Here is a 16,652-nt window from a genome sequence, read left to right as displayed (position 1 = left end):
ACTTTAATTCTTTAAGCAACAACACAGCAGATAAATCTCAGCCCATTAAAGTACCAAGAAACTACACACTTGTTCCAAAGTGAAGCAGATTCAAAGTCCAAGTGGAGACACCCAAAAAGGTCTAAGTATTCTCAAGAAATTGCTAATTGGTTACCTCTGTAAGAGTAACACAGTATCACCAGATAAAATTCCTGCAGGTAACTTCTGACTACAGTTAATTAAGCAAAACCTTTCTGATGGAATATATTCTATTGCTTTCAGCATCTTAGGAAAGTGTTTATTCTGCATAAGTCAAGCAACATTTACTTCCAAAGTCTCCTACCACTATTCATAAGTGTTTCATCGAAGGCTTAGGCTCCATCACTCATCCGTATCACCTGCTCTTTAACTACACAAAAGTGCAATAAATTTTTACTAACCAGCTTACAAGACCATCATTCTGAAGACGTTTCTGCATGGCTATACTCTGTTTTCTGTTGCTAACGACATATATCTTTATAGGCAGAGCACATACTTGATGTGGAACCTAATGCCATTTGATAATGAATTAAACACTCATTATTGTCCTCTCGTACTTTTAGATGATCACAGCTAAAGAACAACACTTCTATCACAAGCTTCAAAGAAATTCAAATATCTTCACTTCCTGGTTTCCACTATTACAAGAAAGAGAATGTGTTGCATTCTGTCACCAGCCTCTCAAAAAAATCACAGCTCTCAACACAATTTTCATAACATGGTAAACTCTAGCCCAGTAATCTTGCAACTGCATGAAGACCCCCATTTACAACAGTAATAACAAAAAAAAAAAAAAAAAAGCCATGCTATGTATGGGACCCAGCAAGTAAATACTGTAATATCCAGAACAATAACAAAATAAATCTATTCCTCAGCCACTGAGTCACTGACTCCCTTGACTTGACTGTGTATTCCTGCAGGTTTCACCCATGTTTGGCTTCAGTATACTTGTTTTCCACTTGGAAAGAACACAACCACAAATCTCTTTTCATGCTTTATGTTGCATGTAGCTGGACTGCAGATTGTAAACAAACAAGATAAAAATCTGAGAACTTTATTTACTGAATTTCCATGGAAAGAAAACAGGAAAAAAAAAAAAACCCAACCCCAAACCCCAAACTCCGCATAACGATGAACGCACCAAGAAAAATTTGGCATGCACTCCCTCACACCCTGCCTCTTCTGCTACATTTTCTGCAGCATAAAGGCAACATTTAGCCTAGCAAACTAGATGGTCTTTATTTGTGGTGCAGACGCAATCTGAGGCAAGCTCTCTAAGAGACTTTTTTCCCAGTGGAGACGTTAATTACTTAACTTCTGTTGTAGGGAGACTGTCTCAAACTAACCTTCCACTTTTCCTCTGCTTAAACTGCAGAGGGCTCAACATTCACTTTTTAAGGCCTTGCATTGAGAAGCTGAAAAAAAAAATCCCACTCTTGACGGAGCTCCCAGATGGCACAAGTGCCTCATTCACACGATGGTCCTTATTGACCCCTACCTGAACACCACGTGGGTGCTATGCAGGGGTGCCTGGGGCCCGGACGCTCTTGCTTGCTCTGTGGGACAGACCATCTCCTGAGATGGCCCAGAGGACGCAGTTTTAAGGAGAAAGGGTGAGCAATTGTTCTCAAACACTCTGCTCCAGACAGAAAGCTCTCACTCTGCTGAAAAATCCCTGTGTCCCTGGGGGTGGCAGGGCACAACTCAAAAGTGAACAGCGGGAGGTAAAATGAGGTTTTATTTTTAAACAGCTGTGTTTATTGATATATTTGGTTCTAGACAAATAGAGGAGGACATGGAGTCCCTTTAGGACTTTGCAGCTGAAATCAGATCAATGCTAGTTCTGGAGCTCGGGTTCCACTTCTTGAAATAAACCATTTACTGAAGCAATTCACAGAAGAAATCTGAAATGAAACTAATTCCCTCAACTGCAGTTGGCAGCCAGCTTTGCAAGAATAGATGGATGACTGTTAACGATAACCCAGAAAGCTTAGTTTCTAACGCAGAAAAATTGAGCTAGAGCATTAACATTATAAAACTCTGCAGAGAACGAGAAGCATCTCCGGAATATGCCCCACAAAATGCTTTGCAAGGACCTATAAACTCCAACTTTAGCAGAATTAACACATCTAACCAAAAACCATCTCCAGCAAAAATACCTCCCAAGTATTGAAATGCATTTCCATCTCTTAAATTTCTCTGTTGCCAATAGTGTTTACTCTACCTTGAGTCAAAAACATGAATTTTTGATTTCACGAGATTAATGTAAAAACTTGGTTTAGGCTGTTAATGCATTCAAAGCTTTCAGATACGCAGGAGACTAAGATGGCATCAAGAGCATACAGATGCATTTGGAGGGGATATTTTTTATGTGAAATAAACTAGAAATTCTTTAATATATGTCTGCAGCAGGGACTACACTGAAATAAAAGCTTACTAGGGTGTCTTAGGCTGGCAGAGATGGCTTCCAAGCCCATTTATGGTTTCTAAGCACTACTATATTATATAATAATGACACCAAGGAAAACTCCTAAAACTCTATCAAATAAGTGACAACACAAGCATTCTAGGAAAGCAGTGTTCATTTCCCAAAAGTGAGACCCAGCCACTACAAAACAATGCTAAATAAAATATATACATTATATGCAGATAATGGTATAGAAATACGCTGTATTTGTCAGCAGAAGAGCTCATTCCAGCTGACGCATCAAACTGCAGCTCCAGAGACAATGGTTCTTTTAGTGCCTCAGATACAGAGCAATGTGAAAAATGGGTCTATATTGACCTGTTCTATCAATAATGCTATTGAGTTACACCTATTTTTTTAGTGGTCACCTAAAGGAGCTGTATGGTTTCAGAAATAAGGCATTGTAGAAGCTGACCCACGCTCAGATTCCCTTAACGCTTTCCACCCTCAAGAATGGTGGAAAACAAAACACAGCAGTTGCCGCAGAAAGCCGTATCAATCATTGTCTTCTACAAAGATCACTCCACGCCCACATCTAAAGATAGCAACACGCAATAAAGCACCACGAAATGCCACGTCTTCCATCAAAGCTTCAGGAATGCGACTCAGCAGGCGGCAGGAGAAGCTTCGGACACTGCAACCCCTCCACACTGCTTTATGTCCTCTACAGCGGAGGTCCCAGAAGAGCAAAGCTGCCTGCCCCCACCCCACCGGCTCTGGCTCGCCCCGGCTTCAACAGGAACAGCTCCACCACCAGTTCAGCAGCCTTGTCACCCAGATGTGAGAGCTTCCATGAGTCTGGGCAATGAGGTTGTCAGCCAAATTGGTTGTTTTGGTTGGGTTTTTTAATGACGAATTGCTGTGGTGCTCTACCCATGAAAACCCTCCACCCTTTGGCAACATAGTTGTTCTTTGAGTTCATCTCTTTGCTTATGCTTTCAAGGGGGAGTTGGCATCTCGACTGTGACAATCCCCTTCTGCATCTCCAACGTGCTTCAACAGAGCAGATCCCGCTTTGCACAGCTGGAGCATGGCTTCGAACCAGACAGAGTCAACAAGGGAAGGCGCCCAGGGATCGGCTCTCTGGCCCTGAGGGACAAACTCTTTCTGGTGGACAAAAATGAAACCTACTATGTGAGTAACTGAGTCAGTCCTGCTGCTTTTATAGCAGTTACTTCACTGGTATGTGGAGAAATTAGGCATGCTAGAAAACCATTCATCCTAGGTGTGTAAGAGAAATGATAGTCTCACCACTGACCATTTGATTTAATTTACAACTTTCTTGCACATTTAAATCCTGAAAAATGCCTTCAGCATCCAAAACATTTATAATCAAAGTAAGCAACTTCAGAATTTCAGAATAATCTATAAACTCAGAAAATTTCACAGTTCTTCTCATTAAGTGAAAAAATAAATTATATGCTGATAATATACCTCAGTTTCTTTATTGCATGGTTCAGTGTTATAAATTAGACTTTGATAATAACAGCAAATCAGAATAAAACCTTACAATTATATGCTTTCTCTTCCTTTACACGTGAAAATTTGACTTCGAAGTTATTCTTACTTTTCCTCCTAAAGGTTACTTGTACAGGGCTAAGCTACACCAACAAAACTGATCTGGAACAAACAAAATGTATTCTCTAAACATGAACATTTAAATACAACTTATATATTATTTCATTAATCTTTTTAGACAGAAGCTTCTGTCCAACCTGAAAAACTGATTAAATGAGTAAAGGCAGTAGTTGCATTGAAAACATTCATGCCATACACAGCAGACTCGGGGGGATGCTAGAGTGCACTCAAATGTATCTCCGAGTTTGGTTAACGTCCACGTGTATCAGACCCTTGGGGCACGGACAGTACTCACTTTCTTGGAGTAACTCCCAGCGGCAGACGTCAGAGTGCTTTTCAATTTGTGGATGACAAAATGACAGAGTACTGACATGCCATATGGCATAAAATGGTAGAAGTCCAAGAAAAATCTACATCTCCTAACTCACCATCCAGAATCCCATTACACGGGGACTGAGGGACTCTGAACAAAATTCAGATATGTATTGTATAACATAAAGTCACCGGCAATCCAGTTTGAAATAAACCATCTAAGGCAGACAGCATCGAATCTGAATTTCCCCCAGCAACCATGATAAACGGAGCAAATTTCAGTCTTTCCATAAGCTTAAAAGACAGAGAAGGTAATTCTTCCAACTTTCCCAAGCTGCCATCGCAGTCCCCGTCCCAGAGCCGCGCCGGGACCCCGCTGCACGCCGGCGGCAGCGAGCACTTGCAGCGGCCAAAGCTGGCAGGTGGCATTTTCGGGAGCAACGGTGCAAGACCTGCAGCTAGGAAGTGAAACCCTCAGCCTCATAAACAACTCTCAGTTAAGACACTGGAGCCCTCATTAATATAACTGGTTTCATATTAGCTGCTAAAACACTAATTTGCTGCTTTTAGAAGTCAATACCATTTCTATTAGTTAAGGAGTGCTTTGCTCGCCTCTATTTTTGCTCAAGCGTAGAAGAAAAGGGGTGGAGGGGAAGTCTGTGTCATATACTCTGCCTCCAGTTAGTGAATGCCATGCTCGAGTACATTTTTCACCACAGATGAAAAATGAAGGTAGGTAGTCTTTCAAAACAGCTGCTCCTGAGGACTCAAAAGGAAAATAATTCAGAGAGCAACCCTCACATCATGCACTCAGAGCAATGGATTTACATCCTCCAATCTGCATGAGATCCACAGAGCGAGTATGACTCCATCCCAAACTGAAATCTGAGGTAGAAGGCGCATTTAAAATGTGAAACCAAACTACAGTACTACCTCTGGAAAAAAAAAAACTAATCATTACCCTTCAGGAAATCACTCAATTTTCAGTCTTTCTGCTTCAAGTCCAGAAAATCAAATTTCCCCTTTCTAACGGTGCTGCCTTTGAGTACAGACCGAAAAATAAATGAGCATGAGGCTTATGTGACCATGGAGCAGGAAGAGGGTCTGCGCCTATCAACTTAGCATCTCTGGTAACGGGAGGAGAAAACCACCTCTGAACACCACGACCCAGATCACGAGCCCTTTGCTCGCTCTCACTGGTGAGCAAGTAGTCGTCTCATCCTGCTCCCTGACTGTTCATGCTCATTGGGGTCGGGAAAAACAGCTTTGCGTTGGGTACCAAGTGTTCCTTTTCCACTTTAGAGATATATCCCCAGCTGTCTATCTTTATTTACACTTTCTTTGAAGCCTTTAAACCCTGAGGATGAATTGCATCGTTCTATAAGTGGATGCTGTTCTCTGATTTTAGAAGTGGCTCTTCCACTGTCTACACGTACTTCCACCTTGCTTTCAGTCCTGCATGACTTTAAGACTCATCTCACTGCTTTTAACTTGGCTGAAGATGAATATATATTTAAGCTACCGGTTAAAGTGTCTTTAATGATAGTACAGTTCATAATAATAAAACTGTCCTTCCCATAAAATGTACTTTCATCCTTTTGAAAATTTAGTAAGCCTATTAATTATTTTCTTAAAGACTGAATTTCAAAATGTCACTGCTGACATTTAAGGCTCATAAAAAATGCAAGTCTATCTTATCTGTGAGAAACGAGTCCATACAATCTATTTTAAGATAAATATTTATCAAGGAAGACAGTTGCCAATTATGAATACAAACAGAAACAAAGCCACTTATAGCAAGTTGCTGGGTTTTTTTTATCTTTTACATACCAAGGGCATATTTCTCCCCAGCACAGTGGTGCACAAAATAAGTGACACCTGGTGGCTATATGCTGTAATATAATAAGGCAACTCATTTCAATGCTGTTAACCAATTCAATTTTTAAGTTTACTGTTTCTTAGTAAAGCTTTTTAGATGCTTTATTTATTTATTTTGACACAGATACTTCTGAGACTCCTAGGCATCACAATCCCTATGCACGGTGACAACTGCTGTTATCTAATTAAAGTGGGATTGTCATATTCACATCAGGAAAAACATGACACCAAAAAGGAATTAGCAAGGCATAGCAAAACAGCACTAAGATTTAGCTGGGCAACACCAGTGAGAATCGTGCAGAGCCAGGCTGTAAGAAAAGGCTGCACAGAATTTTGCAAAGGAAATCCTTCAAGTGCTCAAAGTAATTAATATAAACTCAGCTTTCTCTGAATTGTTTTTCATTAGATTTTAATTAAACGAAAAAGAAAAAGCTGCAATTTTCATTCTAAGCTCAGCAGCATCCTGGTGACTAAAACTTTTACAAATTTGAAAGAGCCTTTCCACTTTTCATACCTTATTGATCCTCAGCCATGGTCACATCTAATCCAGCCAAGCCTTCTGCACCTAAACCTGCACTCCAGACATAAAGCAATTACAGCTCCCCTTCTAACTCCTACAGCCCAGAAAAAAAGTTCTATTTCAGAAAGCTATAAGCCTCTCTTGGATAATTAATAAATATACTGTCAGTCAGCTACAGTTAAAATTACAAAACTGCTAGCACTGCAATTTCAATGCTTGTAACACCAATTTCTTCAGTAATAAGTATTTACGGGAAAAAAATCTGTAAGCACTATCTAACAGAAATCAGATGAAATATAAACAGAGTCTAAATATTTATCAGCAGAGGAAGTTCAAAAATATCCCTGCAAAAATAAAGCGGATGGCAGGCTAAATCCAGAGCCATTGAGCGTTCTTCGAAGGATGTGCTAGGAGGAACTTCATTTTCAGTTTGACATCGCTAAATCAAATTAATTCCTTCCTCCTATTCAACTGCTACATAAAAATCCTTGATGCCAAAAGGACAAAGCTAAAAATGTCCCTAAACCCATGCCTGAATGCTGCACTTGATGCAAAAGCCTGCCCAAACTCCTACCCGCACAACGCAGCCATGCAATACTTTGAATAAAGAGTTAGACTTTGGGGCTTTCCATCACTTTTAAGGCCTAAATATCCTTGACAGGAATGTCCACCTGCACGATCGGCTTCCCTTAGCGCTGAAATGGGCACACGTCTGCAGCATCTCCATAAAAGGGGACCTCTGGGATAACGCAACTTCTGATAGATTATTTCAAAGAGAAATATTATTTCCTTTTCACATACCCTCATCCCCACCAGACGTTATCTTCACCTTAAGACTTCCTGGCTGAACTAAAGAACGTAGGCACAGAAAAGTACAGCTGAATGGCTTTAGCTCCAGTCACTCACCAAGAGGAAAACTTTTTAAGACCCCATTTCAATTTATTTTTTTAAATCCTGGCATGCTGAAGTCAGCAGGAAGACATTTCATTGACTTTAATGAAGCCAGAGGTTCATCCTGAGAATTGCTGTTTGGAATGAACACAGCATTTATATTACCTCATTTGAAACCCTCAATTTTTTTTGTTAAATGCAACTTAATGATATTTGCTATTTCAGAATTATTTCTTATCTTTAAAAATACACAAAGAAGGTTATTAAAAATACTGTAGTGTACAATTTTTAGTGATTATGGTTGGGATATTCCTGTTTCAGTAACAGGCAAGTATTTTTAATGCACAAATATAAATTGTCATAAAGTTTCAGTTCATTTCCTCGTACTGAAAAGCCTTAGAATCTAGGAATTGTAATAGTCCAACAAAAATCACTGTTTTTATTTACATGCTTACCTGTATTTTCACAGTACATTTTTTACTGCTTTTTTTTTCATTTATTATCCAATGTACTAGTACAGCAAGACAAAAACCTGGGAAACTGGATAGATTACTACACCCACTTAATGGGTACCATTAAAAGAAAAAGCTACCAAAACTCAGCAGAAGCTTTTTATGCATTCCCCTGTATTACACCAAAACGAGTTATTGCAACATTGTAACTGCGATATCAAACAATGAGAATACTCAATTTTTAAAGCTGCATGCAGAAATAAGCAGCAGGTGATTTGAAGCCGTCTAAGAAGGATATTTTACCCAAAGAGTTACTGAAATCTGTTTTTTTAAAAAAAAGCAGTGCGGACTTAAGCTAAAAGCTACTCACTGTCAAGTACTACAGTGTAAGAGCAGACTGCTGCTTAGGTTTACCAGCCTTACCACTACAGCCACACACTTCGTCGAGTAGAGGACTCTGAACTCCTCCAAAACAACTGGAGAACATTGTCAGTGCCCACAATTTGGAGGAGCCAGATTCTGGTCCCCCTTACACCAGTGAAAACCGAGAGCTGAATTACTCTTGATCTACCCTAACGCAAGAGAAATCCACGTGGCATTTCCATGGATACCAATATATATTCCACTTTACTATGCTGTCTATTTTTAATTTTGCTGATCTCCTTAGCAATGTTCAAAAATCTTCTCTGAAGAGTTAAACACTTCAGTATTTAAAATAGCCTGATGTTAGACAGATGAATTTTTCCTCTTTCCTATAATGAGAGGGATGAGCTTAGGTTCCACTGTTCCCTTCTGTTCACCTCTCACATCTCATTTCTTGTTGAAACTGTTTTAAAGCTGGTATAAATAGCTTTGCAAAGTAATTCTAATACTAAATGTCAAGAGCGATAGCGGTTTCATTCTGATTTACCCATATCTGTTCCTCAGGCAAGTTAATCCTCAACCTGAGACACTGTTTTCATAGCTCTATAATTTATGAAATTTTTCACCTAAATTATTTACTTTATGAATGGCTCCGATGAATTGCTCAGGGCGTAAAGCTGTCATGCTCCATGCTGAAGTCCTCAAGAACACGTTTTTGTCTTTTTAAATGAAGAGACCACCGCTGTATCTCATGTTGTAATTTCTGTTGGTAGCCTTGAATGCACAGCAGTGTTTTTATCCACTCTTTTATCTGACCTCTGCACTTGCAATAGATGCACTTACAACCCAGATATCGCAGAGTTATCCCAGGCTAGAGCTCCAGGGAGCCACAACACAAGCAAAGAGTCCCTGATCCTGAAGCACAACCTCACAGCGTGAACCCATATTCCTTCGGGACGCTGAACTGGCATCAGCTCTGCATGGGCTCAAAACCTGATGAGCACACGCAACCTGCTCCTCTTCCACTTCAACAAAGCAGCTTCCAAAGTCCCTTCCAGAAATGGCCCCGGGAAATCTCCTCAGGCTTCAGCAGTCAAGCCAGAAGGATGAACTGTACAGCAGCAGTCCTACAAATGCGCTAGTCGGTGACTGAAGACAGAAGAGGAGCACAACCGCTAGCCTAACTTGGTGAAATAGATCTGTGAAAAGCTGAGCTTTCAGAGTGTTCCTTGGAAATCCTAGAAATTTCAGATTTGTTATCCATTTAACTTACTTAACATTAACAATATCTATTTAACATTTATCTATTTAATATCTACACAGCTCAGTGGGAACCAATTTCTCAACTAACAAGTAGCCAAAATCGAAGAGGCTGGAGAGGAACATTAGATATGGCATTTGATGGACTTGCAAAAAAGTGTTGTTTTTAAGACCTGTTAAAGAATTTTCAGGAGATGAAGCTCCCCTGTGAAGAGCTGGCCCTGCAGGCAAACCCATCTCATTATGTGATATACCCTCCTAATAATCTATTAAACTATCCTTTTCCATTTCCTCCCATTTCTAGCTTTACACAGTCAAACCTCCTGGCTGCACCAGTCAGAGTCCTTCTCCTTCTCTGGATTAATAAATTCTGGCACTCATAGGCCATTATATCCTAGCTGAGGCACAGCAAGGTTAACACTGGGCTCTTACATTTTCTTCAAATCGTGCAAAACCTTCCAGAATCCTGATTTCTATTACTTTTTTCCTGAGGTCTCTCCCATTTGTTGGTATCTCACTACTCATTTGGTGCCAGATCTCAAGCACTTTAATTAAGTGCCTTTTTCCCCGTACTGCTCCAAGACCTGAACTTTAACTGGGCATGTAGAACGTATAAGGACATTATAATCTTTAATCATCTGAAACCATGTCTCCTGGTTTCGGCTAGGACAGAGTTAATTTTCTTCCTAGTAGCTGGTATAGTGCTGTGTTTTGGATTTAGTATGAGAATAATGTTGATAACACACTGATGTTTTCAGTTGTTGCTAAGTAGTGTTTACACTAAGTCAAGGATTTTTCAGCTTCTCGTGCCCAGCCAGCAAGAAGGCTGGAGGGGCACAAGAAGCTGGGAGGGGACACAGCCAGGGGAGCTGACCCCAACTGGCCAAAGGGCTATTCCATACCATATGACATCATGCCCAGTATATAAACTGGGGGAGCTGGCTGGGAGGGGCGGATCGCGGCTCGGGAACTAACTGGGCATCGGTCAACGAGTGGTGAGCAATTGCATTGTGCACCACTTGCTTTGTATAGTTTAATTCTTTTAGTATTACTATTGTCATATTATTTTATCATTATAATTGTTTTTCATTCCCTTCTGTCCTATTAAACTGTCTTTATCTCAGCTCACGAGGTTTTTTTCCTGATTCTCTCCCCCATCCCAGGGGTGGGGGGCAGTGAGCGAGCGGCTGCGTGGTGCTCAGCTGCCGGCTGGGGTTAAACCACGACACCATCCAATATTGCAAACTCACATCTAAGGTGCTGCTCACTTTCATAGCACTCTTTCAACACTACCATCTAACAGGCTTCTTCCATCCCCTAAGTACACGTTGCAGATAAATCTTTATTATTTTTCCTATGTATCTTACAGAAGTTCGCATTTTTTCAAAGCAGTCTTATCTTGTTTTCTCTGTACATCTTTGAACCTTACGTTTTATCTTCACTCTTTTTGATTGACCTCTCGATTCTTCCCAGTTAAAACTCACCTGTAACACAATGACTGCTGTTATTTGAAAGAAATGTCCTTCCCTATATTCCACGCAATCCTGAGAAGTTACCAGGTCTAACTTAAACTTGGCAGATTTAAGCCATGCACCAATATATGCCAAAAAAAAAAAAAAAAAGTATTTTTCAATCATCTCATCAGGTTTTCTAATTTTATGGTAAGATAGCAGGGTACATTCACCCACACTGAACATCAAGGTTTTTTACAGGAAAAATATCTCCTTGTGAAACATATTTTTCCCTACTGGAAGGCGTGAAGCAAATAAAAAATGTCAGTTTTAGTATTTTGCTATTTAGGTACAGATCTGCACCTTGTACAGTGAGGAACGATCTACCTTAGATACAGAGTTGGCATAAAACCCCACACTTATTTATAAAATGCTGTGCATATTTGATGCGTCCAAATGATGGCACATTACGTTTTAGAATAAAAAGTGTGTATTTAGTAGTGCTCGGTATATAAAAGAATAAAGGCCTGGGTCACTTCCCTACCTCTCCATCACCACGTTTCTTCACGTGACTGTGTTTGTTTCAAAGGCAACCCATTACAGAGAAGGCAGGCGCCTTGGCAGCCAAGTGCCTTTCACCATCCCTAATGCTGCAGGGGCTTTAGCTGCTTTCTGCAAACCAAGGGAGGAAGGCTTGCTGCACCAGGAGCTCCAAAAATGTTTCCGGAGCTGGGTTAGCTTATGTGTACTACCTCATTTCTGGCAAGTTCAGAAGGAAATCGGCAGGCTTGCCACTTTAGGGATTTGGAAAACATGTGTTTCAGCCAGTTCAAGGTATTAGGGGAATTTTAAGAAGCTGGATCTGGGAATGAGAAGAGGCAGGGCAATGGGTTGGGACTGGCGAGTCCATGACCTCTGGCTTGCTGCCACAGGAGGACAGAGGGAGGGCATTGGGACAGAGCTTGCTGTGGACCACTCATTCCTATTCACACTCACCGTCACATCTGGTCTCTCACCACCACCACAGCTGCCTTGTCATTGCCATCAGCCACCGGTACCCAACTGGACATCATCTTTCTTTCTGTTCCTTCTCGCAAGGTATCATGCGCATCGCCTGCTTATCTCTTCTTACAGAGGACGCCAATCCTTAAAACTAGTGCTGGCAAGCCACGTTCAACAGCTGCTGGAAACCAGGTGTAACATAAATGAATAAATATCCCCTGGCAAAGCCACATTAATTGCTTGCCCCTGAAGTGCTGTTTAGTGGCACGTCAGGCACATCCCATTGCAACCCGCCTGCCGCGCTCCGGCTCCTCGGTAGCTTTCCTGTCTCCCTCGCATGTAAAAACCAAATCAAGTAACCGGGACAGAATTGTAATCGTGTCTTTCAGCCCGGGAAACACAAATGAAAAGGTTGCAGGGACAAACGGCCAGTGTGACTGTACAACACACTTGCTGTTAGATACATGGACAGCCCTACGTATTTTTAAGGGAATGGGTCAACAATGCTAGACGTAATTAGTTAATTTTAGTGAAATTGCAGTATAAGTGGAGAGATCGGTGTAATTCAGGCTGCTTTGAGATAAGAGCTTGTAGAAGCTTACAGATCCCTTGCCCTTGCGTGAATAGCTGTATTTAGACTCCAAATCTGGCACCGCACTTCATCAGTAAGAAAAACAGTGCACTTCAGTAAAACGCATAAATAAATAAGAAATACTAATTTGTGGGGGAAAGCAGTGAAAAAAATGCTCTCTTATTTGAAATCTATCTTGTTTTTCCACAGCACTTTGGATTCTTCCAGCTGAGCAACGTAACTCCAGCCAAGGAGTATGGTGGGAATTCAGAGTTATCCCTCACTGTGCAAGGCATGAAGGAAAATAAGTGGGTTAAGGGAGGAATTGAAGCCTGAAGACAGCAATTAAGGAGCCCAGTTCAAACCAGGGTACAGCTCCTGCAGATTCTATAAGACGTTGGAAACAGGGTGATTCACATCCCCCAAGCATCCAGAGTAGCACTGAATGATTTAACAGCACATTTCCTTGGAGTTCCTGCTTGTGGGATATACAGCCTTCAAGGATACAGTAACTGTAGGAGTAATTAAGAGTTAGGAGGGAGAGGGAGCATATTGGCACCCGTTTAAGTCATGGCTTTCTTCACCTGAGTGATTTATCTGTACCGAAAGAGAACCACAGTTGGACGTTCTAACTTCCTAAATCAACATGTCATTTAGGCAAGATCAGACCACTGCTGCTAGCTTATCTCTAGAGAATGTATATCGGAACGTAATGGTAACAACAACGCTGACTTACAACTTCTTAAAATTTTGCTCCCATGAACATATGAGGAAGCACTCAGCATAGGAAAAGTAGTTAATAATAAGAAGGATTCCCTTCCCAGTCAGCAGAGGAATTTGATAAGAAATCCCTGTTGGGGGTGGAGGGATTGTAGTATCATGGCTAGCAATACCTCATGAACTTTGGAAGAGTTTGCTGTCACCCACCTAACAACTTGACCTTAAATATAAACCAATACTTTGAGAGATACTTTACTGTTGGGACACAGTCCATCCTTAAAAACATGTGCGATAACACTGAAATCACCTGGGCTACCAACATAATCTTTGCCCACTGAAACTCCTGGTTCTCATAGAGCTCCTGCTGCAGGCTGCTTAAAATAATAAAATATAAGCAGTATCTTATTTGCATCTCTATGATTATGCCTACATAATCCTATCCTTGCTAATGCTGCTAGTGGATTACATAACTTCATCCTTCCACTTCAACCACATGCTAGAATTCAAATACGAGAGTCTGCTTCAACCTCCTCATTTATACAGTTTCCAGATACCTACTTTTAGTTTAGCAAAGAAGATAAAATCCATTACTGTCTTCCACTGCATTAGTGGAATTAAGTGTTTTGTCATGTAAATCTCCACTGTTTCATCATGCTCCTGTTACAAACCACCAAATAAAACACTCTGAATTTGAGATTAGTCCTCCTATTACAAAATCTGAACCATAAAACTATTTTGTTATGGATTTCAGGAAAAAAAGAAGGTAGTTTCACTACTAAATCTTCATACAAGTAGTTCCCTCTTTTCTGCATTCAAATTGATTTTCTTTCTTTTGGCATGTGAAGAGCCAGATGAATCCTTTGACTCAATGCCCAAGAGTGAAATGGCACCAGCAGCAGCAGAGAAGCTCTCGGGGCAAGAGACATGTGACAACATTGTAATCACTGACAAAAAAAAGCTTCAAGACAACTGTTCCATTAGTGTTTACTGTTTATAAGTGAGTGTGTGTGTGTATATACACGTGTGTGTGTCTGTATATAAAATACATATATCAATGTATATAAATAGCATAGATATAAATGCATATGTATAGTCCATATATATGCTGTGACCTCTTATTGATGGAAATTTCCCTTTTTGCCAGAGATCAAGTAGTCCCCCGTTAGGATCAAGCGCAGTGCTGTTCAGTTAGGCATTTGTTTACACAAACGAGCGCGTATGATTTTCAGTCAAACCTTAAAAATATTTACTCTTCATGAACAGTTCCAGCAAACTTTGAGTTTTAATCTGTAATCTGCTCAGCTGACTACTCTGCTTTTTTTAGTCACAAAATACAAAAGGCACGTGTTTGTTCTACAGGAGACGATAATGATTTTTTGTCTGGCTAACAATTCAAGAAGTGAAACCGCTCTTATGTCATATGCAAGCAAATCAATATGAAGAGAACTTTAGGCCATAGAACCATATAATAAAAAAAAAAAAAACCAAATACATTTCCATACCTGAAAGTTTGGTAGGTATTTAGATGCGCCATCCTAGAAATACTATCATCTATCCTATTAACCCACAAATCTAGCTGTGTCTAAGAAAGTCAATTCACTGCAGAGTACAGCTGTAGTATTACAATGAAGCAGCACAGAAAAAAAAAACCCAACCCCAACACAAACCCATATATGACACCACCAAAGTTCAGCTGGTGAATTGTTGCTTAACAGACTCTAACCATAATAACCCGTCACTGAACCTTAACTGCATTCTCAGCAAAAGCATGCTATGAAGCTATTTTTAACAGCCGACAGCTTGCATTTAAGAAATATCCCTCTTCACCTAAAAATATGCATCAGTGAATGGCAACATCCATCCACGGCTTAATTCTAGGTAGGATGCGCTGCCGGAATTAAATGAATCTTTCAGAGAAAGCCGCTTTACAAGTGTCTCCTCTCCCAAATCACCGTAAAACCAGCGCAATTAGCAAATGAGCAGTTCTCCGGCAGGCAGCAGGGACCTGCCCAACACAGGCAGCCCGGCGAGATGACAGCAAATTGCATTATCTTTGTCATCATTCCGTCCTCCCCGGAGCACTAACCTGCTCAGGGACACGTCTTAAAAGAAGTGTCCCCCCGCCTCTCCGCTCACCCTCCTGCGAAGCACCGGGGGATGCTGCACCCGAGGGGCGCCCCGAGGTGCCCCAGCCCGCACCCCCGGGACCCGCCCGTGGAGGGGGGGGGGGGGGCACGACACTCCCGGCCCCCCGTTTGTTGGGGAGGCACCGCCAGGCTTCACCCCGGAGTAAGGCGGGGGGCAGCCGGGGGTCTCTCCGCACCTCCAAGAGCCGGCTACCGCGGCGGGAGCACCGCGCCCCCGGGGCCGCCCCCCCCCCGGGGGGTCCGCTCCACCGTACCGAGCCGTGCCGAGCCGCACTGCCCGGTGGTGCCGGCTGGCCGCCTAACTTCCCGCAAAGTCCCCCCGCCTCCAAACTTGGGGGGACCCCCCCCCCCAATATCCCCGCGGCGGCCGCCCGCCCGGCCCACCTACCTCCGCCGGCTCTGCCCCGCGCCGCGCTCGCTCGTCCTCCCATCCGCGCCCGCCGCCTCCGCCGGCTCTGCCCTGCGGGGGGGGGGGGGGGGGGCGGAGGAGGAGTAGGAGGAGGAGGAGGAGGAAGAAGAAGGGGGAGGGAGGGAGGGAGCAGCCCCGCGCCGCTCCCCGGCCGAGCTGCGCAGCCCGGGAGGCGGCGTGCTGCCGCTCGGCTCGGCTCCGCGGAGGCGGGGGGGGGTCCCCAGCGGCTCCCCCCGGGAGGGGGTGGGAGGGATTGGGCAGAGCCGGCCTGCTGCCGGCGGCTCCGCGGGGGAAGGGGTGCGGAACCCCCCGGTTCCCCGGCGGGGTGGAGCGGGGGCGGATTGCGGGGGGTCCCGCCGGGCATCGCCCCCGCGGCTCGCCGGTCCCGGCAGCACGGCCATCGGCAGCGGGAGCTGCCGGCTGGGCTTGCTGGGAAGCTTTTGGAAGGAGATGGGCCTCTCCTGAGCGATCCTAGAGGAAATTCGAGCTGTCCCAAGCAAATGGCGTTTAGGGGGAACCAGCACCCCAAGCTGTGATGGGGGCAGTTAGAGGTCAACCCGAGGAGACCCATTGCTCGTACGCTGCCAGGTCTCCATCGCTTGAGCCAGTCAGA

General features: G+C 42.8%; 1 protein-coding gene across 1 annotated transcript in view; it reads right to left on the bottom strand.

Moving 5' to 3' along the window:
- The window catches only part of CHST15 (carbohydrate sulfotransferase 15), a 49,958-nt gene extending 33,909 nt beyond the window's left edge, over positions 1 to 16,049 (bottom strand). Inside the window, exon 1 of the mRNA XM_050899401.1 lies at positions 16,019 to 16,049. The gene's annotated coding sequence lies outside the window, so the exon portion shown is untranslated. The remainder of the gene's footprint in view (positions 1 to 16,018) is intronic.
- Between the last annotated feature and the right edge of the window lie 603 nt (positions 16,050 to 16,652).

This window comes from Gymnogyps californianus, chromosome 6 (assembly GCF_018139145.2).
Source record: "Gymnogyps californianus isolate 813 chromosome 6, ASM1813914v2, whole genome shotgun sequence".
Taxonomy (NCBI): Eukaryota; Metazoa; Chordata; class Aves; order Accipitriformes; family Cathartidae; genus Gymnogyps; species Gymnogyps californianus.
The sequence above is the reverse complement of the archived record's forward strand: the minus strand, read 5'-3'. Positions and strand labels throughout refer to the sequence as shown.